The 14218-nt window shown below is 45.3% G+C and overlaps 1 protein-coding gene and 1 long non-coding RNA gene across 4 annotated transcripts in view; one reads left to right on the forward strand and one right to left on the reverse strand.

Moving 5' to 3' along the window:
- LOC116068462 overlaps positions 1–11162 on the reverse strand; it is a 17500-nt gene extending 6338 nt beyond the window's left edge. Inside the window, exons 1-3 of one of the 2 annotated variants that reach the window (XR_004109594.1) lie at positions 10692–11162; positions 10506–10582; positions 3171–3272 (exon numbers count right to left, since the gene is read on the reverse strand). This is a non-coding gene — a long non-coding RNA (uncharacterized LOC116068462). Of the gene's footprint in view, positions 1–3170; positions 3273–10505; positions 10667–10691 lie in introns of those variants that run through there. The other variant, XR_004109592.1, reaches the window with a different exon arrangement.
- The window catches only part of Tmem132c (transmembrane protein 132C), a 316564-nt gene that overhangs the window by 118881 nt on the left and 183465 nt on the right, over positions 1–14218 (forward strand). The gene's annotated exons all lie outside the window — the stretch shown is intronic.

The raw sequence follows: 14218 nt of genomic DNA on the forward strand, positions 1-14218 counted from the left end.
ATACATTTTATATAATATATTCTGTATATTTTATTTACAATATAATATATCTTATACTTTATATAATATATGATATATAATATTGTTATATATTATATCACATATAATTTATATATAATATAAAATATATAGGGATGGGGAAAAATATATATATCAGACATTCATAGCCTCGTCTTGTAGAGCTGTGACCATAAAATGGGCGAGGAATACAGTAGCTTGAGATGGGTCCAGAGGTGATCTCCCTTTTAACCCAAATTCTTGTATATAAACACTGATGGCTGAATCACTAGATGTGATTTTTGTGACTGGTGAGTGGGGCACAGTCACCGCCATCAGTTGACTGTGCCAAGTCAACATGGCCTCAGCATAATCTAAACATGTTTCAATAAATACATAAAACCAATCCCAACTGTGATATATTCTCAGCATGTTCCAGTCAATAAATACAAAGGATGAATGCTGGAAAGCAGTTGAGGAGATATACTGTGTGTGACTTCATATAGAAGGGGACGGGAAGAATCCCAGTTCCCAGGGAGGCAAGTTACTTTCCAAGTAACTGAAGAATGGCATTGAGGCTGGCTTCCACCTCCTTTATAGGACTAGGGAAGGTTGTTTCAGTAGAGTTAATTTGTAACCAGCCAGAGCAAAGAGCAAGTCACCAGCCCCCACCAGTGTTCTAAGGGTAGGATCCTACACAGTGGCACACAGGACACCAGTGTGCACAGAAACATTGTCATTATAACCAAGTCACAACACCCCACCCATCAGCTGCTGGGTGAATCAGCCAATGTTAGGTACATGTTTAGCAGAGAAGAGTTAAGCCCTTTAAAAAAAATTAAATCACATTGCTGTTGTGTAGGTGAACCTCAAACATAAGATGCTGAGAAAAGCCACAAACAAATGACTCTAGTGTCTGTAATTCCATTTGTATGAAACATCTTGAATAGGCAAATCAGAAAGAGGCAGTTATCAGTGACCAGGGCATATAATGAGAAGGGAGTGATGTCAGCCTCTGGGGCTGGTAAATGGATCCTGAATTAGACAGTCATGAGGATTGTGAGTACATTACACAGTTCTAAGGATATATATCACACCCATGGAGCTAAAAGGAGCAGGAGCTTCAGGCCCTGAATGCTCCAATGCTTCTTCTGAAGGGATCGGCCACTGGACAGCCCCAGCGACTGGTGACAAATGGGAAGTTTAATGCCAGACTTTGTAGCTTTAAAGACAAGCCAGAAATGGGAAGCATTATGGTTTCATTTCTGTGGCTGTGATAAAATAGCCTGACAAGGAAGTTAGAAAAGAAAGGATTTATTTGGCTTGTAATTCCAGGTTTACAGTCCATCATTTTGGGGGAGTCAGGGCCAGGAACTTGCACAGTTAGCTGCGTCAATTCTGTAGTTAAGAGCATAAGGGATAAACAGATCTGTTACTTGCTCCCAGATGGCTTTCTCTTTTCTTACATTGTTCAAGATAACTGTGCCTAGGGAATGATGCCGCCCAAAATGGGCTAAGTCTTCCTATATCATTTAGACAATTCACCCACAGCCATGCCTACAAGAGAGTCTGATCTAGATTACTCCTCATTAAGAATCTCTTCCATGGGGCTAGAGAAAGTGCCCAGTGGTTTATCTTGCAAAGGTCATAAGTGCAGTTCCCAGCACCTACATGGTAGCTCCCACCTGTCTGTGACTCCAGCTCCAGAGGTTCTGACACCTCCTTCTGGCCTTTGCAGGTACCTGCATTCATGCACGCATACACACATGCATGCCAAAGCACACACACATTCACATAATTTAAAGTAAAGCATTATTTTGAGAAGATTCTCCTCCCAGGTGACTCTAGGTTGTGTTAATCCAACTGTCACAACAGGTAGCAGTCACTTTCCAGCTGTCACAGCACAGACACAGATACCTGCAGGTGACTTTTTTATGTCTCTAGAACCAGTCATGACTCCAAGAAGTAATAATTAGGGACTAAAGAGATGGCTCAGTTTTGTAAAAGTACTTCCTACACAAGCAGGGGACCTGAGTTTGAATCCCAGAACCCACAGGAAAAGTAGGATGGTGTGGTGAAGTCGATCTATAATCCTAGCATGGTAGAAGCAGGTCAGAGGGTCCCTGGATCTCACTAACCAGCCAGTCTAGCTGAATCCATGAGCTTCAGGTTCAGTGAGATATACTGTCTCAAAAGAACAAGATGGAGAGTGGTGGAAGAAGACCCTGATGTCAACATTTGGCTTCTACCTACTCATGCACACAACTGCGTGCGCACCCCCCACATAAAGTAACTATGAGTTCCTTGTATCTGTCATGACAACGGGCTCCAACCTTTGTGACTAGAAGCAGCAGAGCTTCTTTCACTCACAGGATTGGAGGCCAGAAATGGTCAGAAATCAAGGCGCCTTCAAAGTCTCTAGAGAAAAATCCTTCCTGCCTCTTGCAACTCCTGGTGGCCCCTGGATGTACGGTCCTCATCCTCAGCTTATAGCCGCCGTATTACTCACTTCAGCTTCTGACCATCACACATTGCCTCCTGTTGCTTCTTTGTGGCTTTTATACCCCAGGTCTCCTTTCCTTTCTCTTCAAAGGACACTCATTGGGTACAGGGTTCCCTAACCCATAACAACTCACAAAGACGGATGGATATCATTGTGAGACTTCGTACCCAACCACAGGGAAGATGCTTCTAAACCTCTGATACTATGCTCTGGCTCCTTTGAATGCTGTCTTGCCCCTTGGCTGTACCAGCCATGTACCCCACAGGGGGAGGGGGAGCACCAGAGTTTGAAGTAGGTCTCTCCCTTCTCCGCCTCTATCCAGCCCAGCACCCTCAAATCCGCTCCTCTTAATGGCCGAGCGCAGACTGCCTGATGCTGTTATAATTCAATTTCACAGAGTCATCTTTTTTTTCTTCTCATCTCTTTCATGTTGGAGGATTTGAAGAAGAAAAAAAAATACCCCACAACTCCTCAAAGGCATTTTCCAGATACCTGGATCACCCTGGTAATTTCTGTTTCTGCATCTTCAAGTGGCCATAAAGCTGTGAGGTCAAAGAAGGGCTGGATTGTTCTCAGACACCCCATTATCAGAGGGGACCTTAAAACACAATCAAGTTTGCATCGACAGCATAGTAAGAGAAACGTCAGAAAATTCTGGAGATGCGTTTACCTGTATGTACTCTGCCAGTGTCCGTGTTCCTCCCCATCAAATGCCTCCAAAGGCAAGAGCTTGTTTTCATTTTCTTTGGCTTGTCATTTTAAATGCGTTCTCCTGGAACAGACAAAAGAAGCAATTTTTTTTCCCTGCTTGGGAAGAAGCAAAGAAGTAGTTTCCTGCTCCAGCCCCAGTCCCCTCCCCAGCTCCTCTAAAACACATCTGTGTTGCCAGGCAGCCCAGCCTTGGTGCAGACTTTCAGAGCTATTTGCTGTTGTGGGAAACATTTGAACAGCAAATTGACTCCAGCTTGGAACAGAGAGGAACCAGAGGGCCCTCCTGACCCACCACCCGCTGCCTTTGTTCCACATTCTTTAACCCACTTAAAAGTCATCTTGGCTCTCAAGTTCCTCAAACTATGCCTTTGACTGTGGTGGTCCACAGTTTAACCCATAAGGAGAGGGCCTGTGGCATCTGCTCTCTTTCTGGTTATGTCCAGTGAGCAGAAGGGCTAGAAGGACCAAGTTATAATCACAGCAGAGAGGCTTCTCAGTCTTTTCTACATTTGGTTTCTTTGTTGCGATGGCATGTGTATCTGCGTGTGTATGCATGCATGTATGTGTATATGTGTTTATATGTTAGTGTGCATGTGTGTGTTGTTTATATTCACATATTTTTGTGCATATGTATGCATTTTATGCATGTATGTGAGCTTGCGTATATATTGCATGTATATGTGTCTGCATATTTGTATGTGTGTATTACAGTGCATATGTGGTGTATGTATGTGCTCATATATGTGCGTGTTAGTGTGCATGTGTATTATACATTTCTGAATGAGTGTGCATACGAATGTTAGTGTGCATGTTTTGTGTGTATAAGTATGTGTATACATAGGTGTATGTTACTATGCATGTGTATATATGTGTATGCATGTGTGTATGTACATGTGTATTGTAGAGTAGTATATGTATATGTTTGTATTATGAGTGTGTCCCTGTGTGTGCATTGTGAGTGAGCGGCATACATAAGTATGTATGTATGTATGTATATATGTATATATGTATGTATGTACATATGTATGTCTAATGTATGTTTGTGTGTTTGTTCTTATATATGAGGTACTCACCTGTATGTGTATAGGTGTGGAGACAGAGGGTAACCTCAGATTTTACTTTTTGGGAGTTCCATCCAACTCTTTGATTTTTGGTTTTGATAGGTTTTATTTTTTTGTTCTGGTATTTTTTTTTTATTGAGGAAGGGTCTCTCACTACCTCACAACACACCTCATAGGCTAGGCTTGCCCACCAGTGAGCTCCAGGAATTCACCCATTTCTACCTGCCCAGTGCTAGGAATCCAGTCATGTAGCACCATGCCCAGCATTTTATGTGAGCACTTGGTTTGAACTCAGAGCCTCATGATTGCATACACAGCACATTCCCAACTGAAGCATCTTCCCAAATCTGCTTTCTAGTCATGGACTCTGGGCCCCGTGGTGCTGCTGAAGCTGGCCTTGAACACACCGTGTAACATGGACTGGTTTCAAACTTATAATCCTCCTGCCCCAGCCTTGGCAGTGCTGGAATAACCGATATGTGTCACTGTACCCTAGGCAATGTTCTTGGAATGTTCAGGTGTTAGTGCGTAGCTATTCTGTTGGTCTGACACCAGTCTCCGGGGCTCCTGAATTTTAGGTAGATGAACTATACTTCTTGTAATCCCCAAGAATTATTAGCCAAGTCTAACTCTTGGTCAGAGGGGAAAGGGACATTTACAGAGTGTCACGATGGTGCAGGCTGCCATGCCAGCCCGTGCTTCCTGAGTTCTTAAGAGAAGTTGAGTGTGTGCCTCGGAGTCTCCTCTGCCCAGCTGGGTTGGGGTCTTCCTCAAGAGGCATGGGGAACTCTGTCTAGAAAGGCAGGTCCTGAGCAGCTCTCATCTCTCCAGGTCTCATCCACCTCCCTTCCCCCCAGAGCTGGGATCCTTGTCTCTCTTGCCTTCTCCCTCCACGGTCTCTATATCTATCTTATAGAAAGAGCTTCCTTCCCCAGTTCTCTCTCTGGAGGACACCTAGCTTCGAGGTCAGGGTGCCCCTGCCCTAATGAAAACATTCATAACAGTGAAGCGCAGAAGGCAGGGGCCACGCCTCATCTTCTTTCAGATCCCTGTGCCCACCGCCACACCGCTGTGACGTGGCAATCTGTTAGCTGACGTCTCGTCTCTCAAGTTTCCCAGAGGGATCTTTGAAAATAGAACTGGCTGCAGACAAAAGAATGTGAGGTCTTTTATGCTAGACTTGCCAGAGTGCAGCCAGGAGGGAGAACCTGTGGGTCCCGAGCGTCAAAGTTCCAAATCCTTTTGGATGCTTTGGCTTGGGTGGTCCTTGTGGGCTCCTAAACAGTTGTGTCTCCATGGCACTTGAAAATAACTCAATCCTTTCAACAGACAATCCTACAGATTGATAATATGGGGCCACTGAGAGGGGAGGCATGTGTCCATCACACACAGCTCAGTTACAACTGAGCCGGTGAGGGGATTTGCATCCAGAAGTCTCTGGGCTTGAATGATAGCCCTTTGGCACAGATTGTCATTACGTCTCTCATTTTCTGCTCAGGGAGCCCCAGTGGCTCCTGCCTCCTGCCCTTCATAGAGTCTAAAGTAGATGTCTCTCTTATAATGAATCCAGTAAATGGCCCGTAATTGAGTTGCTTTGACTTTGTTTGGGCCACACAGCCATCTCTAATCTATTTACAGTGGCCAGCGAATGCAAGTGTGTTTATCCACCAGGCTATTCTTAAAGCTGGAAGAGGTGAATAAATATCACCAAAGCATGTTAAAGGCATGTGCATATGGGGTCATCTGGGAAAGAAATGAAATGGAGGTGCTGGGAGGAGGGGAAGTCTCATGAGTGGGGCGGGAGCTAGCAGTAGGTGTGTACTCTGGCTCCAGCCTCCCAGAAGAGATGATAATCTCAGAGATAGATCCTGAGGTTCAAAGCCAGTGCCACAGTTTCCCAGCTGTGTGACCATGACCCCGTTCCTCAGCCCATCTGAGCCTTAATTTCTGCATCAAGATAATCATAGTACCCGTGTCCGGTGGTATCTTGAGACTTCAGTCAGAGAGAATTGTATTCCATTAGGCACATGCCACACTTTTAGTAAACATTAACTATTTTTATGTTACTATTGCGTTTATCACACATATGTTTTCTTGAAGTCCCTCAAAGGCACACTGGGCCTTCTTTCTGACTGAGAGCCGAGTATAGCTGGGTGCGTCTGTCTGGTGGGCTCCCATCTCTAAGGCAAGATCAGCATTCTTGGGGATGACAGTTGTTCTTGCTTTCATTGAGATCCGCCAAGGATTGGTTTCACCCCACTTGCATAAAGATACTTGGGAATATATGTGGATGTTTTTAGCTGTTGAGCAGAGAGTAGGAGAAGTTGCTACTGGTGGGTGGAAGCTAGAGGGTCAGGGTATTAGGTCCATAACAGTACACAAGGCAGCCTCCTTCTCTGTTGAAAATTAAAAACAAATCGCAAGAAAATAGCTCAACAGAGCCACTCATGGCCACCAAGGTGAGAGTTCTACACAGTTGTTTCTCAGACGCCAGAGTCCATGCATGTCACAGAGACTCATAACTGTACCCTGTGTGTCTTTAAAAAGCTACCTGATATGGACAGAGCATCTGTTCTCAATGAGGCAAGGGCTCTGCTTCCCACATGTTGGCTGAGTATAATGTGGCCACAAGCCATTGAAATAGAGGCCAATTTTCCTGTTTACCAAAGAGCAGGGACCTCGTCTAGTTAGCCCAAAACTTTGTAATGAGCCCATCTTCACGTCTCTGCTTTAAAAAAAAAAAAAAAAAAAAGCAAATGATCGTCCGGATCATTCAGATGGAAGCTGTCCTTGCTATCAGCTTGCACTTCACTCTCGGGTCCCTTTATTATCTGTTAATGAACACTTCCTGGAACAAGGCTCGGTCCCGTGACTGAGCTTGCAGTCAGTCCGGGGATCTGTGTCAGAGTCTCCGAGATGAATGACTTAAAGATGGAGTCCAGATGACAATTACGTCATCCCGAAGTGCACATTGGGAAGATGAGTCACACATGATGGCTGAGTTAAAAATGGGACCGCGGGAGGTCACGTTTTGGCTCAGTGGAGCTGCTGGATGAGAGGTGCCGAGGCAGGGAAACAGCCTGGCCCCTCCTTACTCTGCACATGGTCTGAAGTCCCTGAAGAGTTTAGGAAACTATTTCTTCCCACCTCCTTCTGACACCAAACCTACTGTTGGTATTCAGCTCTTTAATGGTTTACCTCATAATGAGTATGTTATTGTTACCCGCTGTGGTTATTGCCATATTGTGGTTCTTCTCAAGATCAGGAGATGGGGGTGACTTTCTACTTAGACTAAATTGGGCAAACTATGTATCTACAGCAAACAAATGTGTTCTTTGCCACACTCCCCGCTGTATCTTCTGAAAGCTTTCCTGCCGGCACTGCCCCTGTAGATAGCTCCACATACTTCCTATCTGGTCACGACTCTTCATTTTCTCAAAGAAAAAAGTTTGTTTAGTTAACATCTTCAGTTAAAAAGATTTATTTATGTGCGTATTTGCCTACATCTGTTTGTGCATTGTGTGTGTGCGCAGTACCTTTACAGGCCAGAAGAGGGCATTCACATCCCCTGGAATTGGAGTTATAGATGACTGTGAGCCACCAAAGGTGCTAGGAACCAAATCTGGGTCCTCCGCCGGAGCAGCCAATGCTCTTCACCACTGAGCCATTTCTCCAGCCTAAGCATCTTTCATTTCTAAATTGGGCAAGATATTTGGGCATGTTCTTGTTTAAATAAATTAAAGTTTTGCTAAACTGGAAGTAAAATGAGTCAAATCAAACTTGGCAGAAAGAAGCGTCATTAGGGCCTTAGCAGGCAGCCTCATCTCCGGGAGGAACCTTGAGACCTTTGAGAACTCAGAAAGGAAAGAAATGAGTGCTTGTCTCTGTCTCTGGAGCAAGAAGGCCTCAGAGTTCCCTTGGTCCCAGCATTGGCAGAAAAGGACAGATGGATGAAGGTGGGTGAAGATGGATGCCAGGATAAAAGGAGCCTTGAGCCTCTGCAGTTTCTAGCACCTCTTGTGCAGGACAAGCAGATACAGAAGCAGCTAAAAGGGGAAAGCTGTCATTGTGATCAGCATAGAGGAGACACGCTGTGTGGTCTGCCTGAGAGGTCTTCTATGCCCCAAACCGTGCCCATTGCCTTTGAAGAGCATGACTCTTTATCTCCCACCAACAGCTGAAGCAAGGCGCTTGCAAATGTGCAACAGCATCCCCTAGAGGCCATGTGCAAATACATTGTACCCTCACCACTAGTTGCTGGCTCAGAACCCGTGTGTATAGTAAGGGCCTGAGGATTCCACAAAGCAGTGCACACCTGCACCCAAACAGGTAGGTCACCTTCCTCAGACTAGCTGCTCACATTGCTACCGCAGACAGCTTCCACATCACCCACCTGAGCCAGCTTGTGTGTCACCTTGGATAATACTCAGCCTGTCTGGGGACATTCATTCCTCTTCCAGCCTTGTCTCCGAACATAAGGTGATTCAGAGAGGGACCGTGGTATCTCTGCTGAGAGCTAGTTGTTTCCTGGCCTGTAGGCTGCTGCTGTTGGAATGATGTGAATGCGTCCAGCAACAGAGATGCGGCTCTTCCCACAGAAGGGAAAGGGAAGAGGCGAACCAAGATGCCCAGTGTCACTGTGGGCACCTCCCACAGGCAGAGAAACCCATTCTTTTGTGGCATGCTCTGGTGGCTTTCAAGAAGAAGCAGTAGGTAAATGTGTTGGGACTATTTCCAGCAACTGGTGTTTGAGGCTCCACTCATATGACCTGTGTTCTTGCCTCCTTCTTGATGCTACCCAAATGGGACCACTGTGGAGGCTGGCTAGCAGAGCTCATCCTGGTTCAGCTGGTTTAGTTTTAGGGAAGTTTGAGCCCCCATGAGCTTCAGTCTACTCATATGGAAATAGAACCTGAAGTCTCAATGTCGTCTGTCACCTTTGCCCCATTGCAACTCACCTCTTCCCTCTGTAGGTAGAATTCTTGTTGATTTCTGGTTTATTTTCCCTTCTTCTAGCCTCTATTCTGTTCTAGTTTTTATTCCTTTGCAGTGATAATATACTCTGACCAAAAGCAACTTGAGGATGAAAGGTTTGTTTAGCTTATACATCTTGGTCACAATCGATCATTGAGTAAACTCAAGCCAAGAACTGAGGCAGGAATCTGAAGGCAGCATCTATGGAGGATGCTACTCGCTGACTCATGCATAGGCTCATGCTTTCTTATCAGGCTCAGCATCAGCTGCCTAGGGATGATGCCGCCCACAGTGTACTGGACCCTTCCGTATCAATTAACAGTAAATACAACCTCCTACAGTCACACCCACAAACCAATCCAATAAAGACAGTTACTCTGTTGAGACATTCTCTGGGTGAGTTCTAGGCTGTGTCAAGTTAACAATTATGCTAACTACTAGCTAGGATGTGTTCTTTCAAAAACTGTCACACTTGAACATAACCTCACACAATTTCTCAGTGGGGTTTATTCTCCAAGGCAAATGGGTCTGGACCATGAGTGCCCTGAAAAATAAATCAAAGGGAAGGCTTGTGGCAGGGGTGAGTCTGTCTAGAGGAGGAGAAGATCATTAAGAAATGTGACCTGTGATTCTAGAAACAAGTGTGTCTGTGCTGAGAGGGAAATCACACAGAACTAACCACGTAACATTGTGTTTGCTCTACTGCATACTGTGCAGACAGCCCAGCTCTGTCTGCATTCACAGGGAAATACTACAACCATTGGCCATTTAATTCCCACCTCATCTCATCCCAGGAAACTGAGATTTCACACACACACACACTATAGATAGATAGATAGATAGATAGATAGATAGATAGATAGATAGATAGATAGATAGATAGATAGATAAATAGATAGATAGATAAATAGATAAAGTTTTTCCTTTATCCATCACCCATAGAACACACACAAAGTAGACCCCAATATTAAGTCTGGATGGTGCACTCTTAGGAAATGGCCAGCAGTCACAATCAAGAATGTTGTAGGACTTTCTGTTAGAGATAGGGGTGGCCAGGGGAAGATGTTTGAAAATCACAGGATCTTAAATCCATGTTATGAAGGTCTCTTTCCCTTAAGGTCTATCCAAGCCACTTTAAACATCATTCAAAGAAGAATTGAAGCTGGAAGTATGGCTCGGTGGTAGAGCATTTGCTTAGCTTATGTAAGCCCATTTCAGAACAATAAGACCACAATCAACAATAATTAGAAGTGGCCTACCTCTGGAAAATCCTCACACAGGGTTTCAAGATCCAGGCACTGGCTTGGCTGTGCCACCCTCTATCCTTGATCAGTCTCTAGGAAACAAGAAGCAGGGCTCTTGCTAAGGAAGTGTTGACTGTTTTATGGGGTTTTATTCCCCTTGTATAAAGTTACGGAAAATATTACATTAAAAAAAATACCTACAACTTTTCCTCTCCCCCCAGATTGCTACCACTTTGGCATCTAATTTAACCAGATCAGCAGTGTGCACATTCAAACAGAATTGAACAGATTAAAAGAGAAGAGTGTGGTTCTGAAGCTTCAAGTTGCCTCTTTTCTCCCCTCTTGGGTCACCCCCTAGAGGTGCATGATCATCTATATTTTCTGTTCTTTTAGCAAATGATAGACAAAAATCTTCCCTGAGAGGGTGTGGGCTTGATGTAGGATGACCCTGTGCCCAACAGAGGGACCAGGACCCTTGAGAAGCAGCCTAGACCATCCAAAGAGACCATTTCCTCCTCTGGATCCCTGCTCCAACCGTGCACTCCATGGCAGGTTTTACTTGGCTGTTAGTTAATGGAAGGCTTGCCCCAGTGTCTGTGTTTACAAAGCCTCCAGGGAAAACCTCTCTAAGCGCTCTGGCACTCACTCTGAACTCCATATGGAATAAGAAAAAAAAAAAAGTGTTCCATAATGGAGTCATAATGGTGATTATAAAAAGCCCCCTCCCTCCTGGGAATTTTACACTGGCTTCTAGAATGTTCTGTCTTCAAACAAGCAGCCAAGCCCATTTACGGAACATCAAAAGAGGGGCCACAAAGCACCACAGAGGGACAATCACGGAGACCTAATGAGTGTGAGAGATGATTAATCTGTCACCTTCTCAGCCTCTGGGGACTTCATAGTAATAACTACATTTTCTGTGGGCCTTTGCTTTTTCCCCTTACCCTGAGGTGTACGAAACCAAGGGCTGCCTGGATGGTGTGAGTTGGGTCCATAGGATGATACTGTCTTCCTTCAAAGCAATTTGCCTTCTCAGACATACTAACGAGGCCACCCGTTTTCAACAGACTGGGTATATCATTTGCCCAAATCATTAGCAGTCACAGAACAGTCGGATTCTGCAGTGCCGTGGCAACAGCTTCCTGTGGCTTTCCCATGTTACTCTTACCTGCTCAGCTTAAGTCCTAGAACCAAGAAGATATGGTCCAGGCTATGAGCGATGTACGGAGACCATCTAGATCTGGGGCGAGATATTACAGGCGTGATGAGTCTCCTTTACAATATAGGGAGACTCATGAGCCAGCACCAGCTGATCATGTGGCTACGGACCACGTATTCCAATATACCACGCATACCAGACCACCAGGTGCCCATTCTGCTGTTTTCCCCCCAAATGGTTTAAATCTCTTCATCTCAAATATCTGCTAACAAGACTCCAAGAGGAAAACACTGTGGGTCAGCACCCTGAGGAATGATGCATTCTGCCAACTTCTGAACTCATTGTTGGCTTTGTCTCTGGCTGCTTTGGTTGATCTCCCACACTCCTGGGCCTGGTGCCTCTTTCAGGGGATCACAGTTTGTAGGTACTCTGAGCTACATTCAGTACTTACTCAAGTGATGTCCTTAGCTATGGCATTTTAAAATCTAAAAGTACAGATAAAGCTTTCTACAGTCCCTCTGGGTGGCTGATTGCAATATGGTTTTCTAGTTCGTGTGACCCTAGCTGCCTATATAAGTGAACACAGACCCTGTGAGACCCCTGAGTCCAGGAGAGTAAGACCCTGGCAGAACTCTTCAGATCTGATGCTGACACAAGTCTCTCATGGCTGTCGATCACTGGTGGGGGCAAACTAAGTAGTGACCTCAGCAGAAGAGAAATCAAGGAAAAGATGCTGGATAGGGTATGAATGAAATGTTCAGGGTCTTCTTGGGAAACTTCTTAAAAGCTAGGGGTTGAGAGCAGCTGTAATAGGACCAGTGACCCCCACAGTTCCTCCAGACCCAGTTTTTAGTGATTGAATGTAATTCTCTCAGGAAGAAGTGCTCAGTCATGAACCAGCTAGGCTGGTCCTAGGGATGGAGAGAGAGTAGATGCACTTGGTTCCTGTTCTGGCTAGTTTTAAGCTAACTTGACACAAGCTAGAGTCATGGCAGAGAGAGAGAGAGACAGACAGACCAACAGACACAGACACACAGACAGAGATACAGACAGAGAGACAAGAGACAGAGAGGAGAGCCTCAGTTGAGCAAATGCCTTTATTAGATCAGGCTGCTGTAGGGCAAACCTGTGGGACATTTTCTTAGTTAGTGATTGATGTGTGGTGTCATCCCTAGGCTGGTAATCCTGGGTTCTATAAGAAAGCAGGCTGAGCCGGGTGGTGGTGGCGCACGCCTTTCATCCCAGCACTTGGGAGGCAGAGGCAGGTGGATTTCTGAGTTCAAGGCCAGCCTGGTCTACAGAGTGAGCTCCAGGACAGCCAGGGCTATACAGAGAAACCCTGTCTCGAAAAACCAAAAAAGAAAAAGAAAAAAAAAAGAAAGAAAGAAAGCAGGTTGAGCAACTCATAAGGAGCAAGCCAGTAGGAAGCACCCCTCTATGACCTCTGCAGCAACTCCTGCCTCCAGGTCCCTGCCCTGCTTGAGATCCTGCCCTGGCTTCCTTCAACAATAGACTTCCAGTGGAAGCCAAGCACACCCAATTTACTTTTGGTCAAACCGTTTCCCCGCAGCAAAAGTAACCCTAAAACAGTCCCTTAAGATTCCCCCTTGTCGTTGGAGTGCTTAGCCCTAAATAAGATGGTTTTATGGGCATCCCAGCCTTTGGCAAGGCTCAGGGAACGTCAGAGAAGAGAAGATAGTAGATAACATGTGAGAACTGGAGGCTGGGAGGAGAGCTACAAAAGCCTGTCTTATAGACATGGCTGCTGTACTCACGAACCCACAGCTACCATGGTTACCTGCTCAAGACCTCTACCACCTCAGGCCAATCAATAATCCCAGCATGGATGAGGTGGGGGCGCTCTCCAACCCCTGTCCACTTATGAGGAGCTATTGGCAGTTGATGACTGCTTGGGAGAGTGGCGTATACATTTTTAATGGTGTGGCTGGCCCCATACCCATGCGCATATACACAGCACTAATTGGACTTAGTGAGGTCCAAAAAGCCATAAAGTTATGAGGGGAAGGTATTGGGGGGATATGGTGGGAGATGCAGGGGGAATGAAAAATGGGGGTGTATGTGATCATATTTCAGCATAGATAGATGATAGATAAAATTCTCAGATAAAAGAAAAAGTTGACGATGGAAAGATCTCTCTTGCCAATACTTGACACACTAATCAAGATGGAATTCATTCCCTCAATGGGATTTGGTAGCACCAATAAAGAAGAAAATCTTCAGTGCAGAGGAGATTGGGCATCATGGCTTTGTTGGTGCCTTAAAGCTACATGCCAAGAATTATAAATACAGCCAGCCTCCAGCCAGGGAAAGAGGCAGCCTTTGTTTGTATTATTTGAAAGTTTCTCTGTTATCAGTGCCCACACAATGGCAGTCTCAAGTTACCAAATGAGCTCGCCAGTTTCTTGGCGATCCCAGAGTCAGAGTCAGGTCCAACACATTCCCTCTCCAGGTGGCCTTGCCTAATTTGCTACCTCCCAGTTTCTGAGGTACGGAGCCTGCCAAAAGTTAGAGTTGGCAGAATTAAGCCTTATGATTATAGGTATCACTG

Source organism: Mastomys coucha, unplaced genomic scaffold (genome assembly GCF_008632895.1).
Source record: "Mastomys coucha isolate ucsf_1 unplaced genomic scaffold, UCSF_Mcou_1 pScaffold22, whole genome shotgun sequence".
NCBI lineage: Eukaryota > Metazoa > Chordata > Mammalia > Rodentia > Muridae > Mastomys > Mastomys coucha.